Source organism: Octopus bimaculoides, chromosome 9, assembly GCF_001194135.2.
Source record: "Octopus bimaculoides isolate UCB-OBI-ISO-001 chromosome 9, ASM119413v2, whole genome shotgun sequence".
NCBI lineage: Eukaryota > Metazoa > Mollusca > Cephalopoda > Octopoda > Octopodidae > Octopus > Octopus bimaculoides.
Genome location: NC_068989.1, coordinates 51,503,798 through 51,504,527, shown reverse-complemented (window position 1 = coordinate 51,504,527; position 730 = coordinate 51,503,798).

Here is a 730-nt window from a genome sequence, read left to right as displayed (position 1 = left end):
GTATATGTGTGCATGTGTGTGTATGTGTGTCTATTGAATTACTGTGGTTTAGAGAATACACTAATGAATACATACATAGTGACACTTTGTTTCATCACGCATTATCTAATTTGTTAATTTAAATAATGACGTGTGAAATGAAACTTCATTATAATCTGCGGCGTCTCAAAAGCCACTATACGTATACACGCAAACCTATGTTATTACAATTAAATTATGAACAATGTATGAGTTGAAGAGAGAAAAAAGTAATTTGCCCCACATATTTATATACGTAGAAGTGCTTATTTCGAAAGTGTTCCATAAAAACAAAGTTTTGTCCCAGGTGGAAAGAAACTAGACAATAATGTGGGGAAGATAGGGAGATGTTACATAAATTCACTTCATGCAATATAATGTGAAGTGGAATATTGAAAAATATATATAGTTATTGTAAATTACTGTTAAGTGTGTCAGGTAATTGTGAAGCCCTGCTTACACTATAACGTTATGTCTAACCAAATGGAAAAAAAAAACGAAATAAAAATTAAATGTAAAAAAATCAAAACGCAATTGTTACAATATCAAATTTTGCATCTGTAAATACAATACGTGCATGCACACAGACACCGACTGCCAAACAAAATGCTATTACACAGACAAAATACTCGTATAGACACACGCACATTCTCACACATATATACATATGTATACTCATGTGAGTGTGTGTCATGTATATATATATATATAT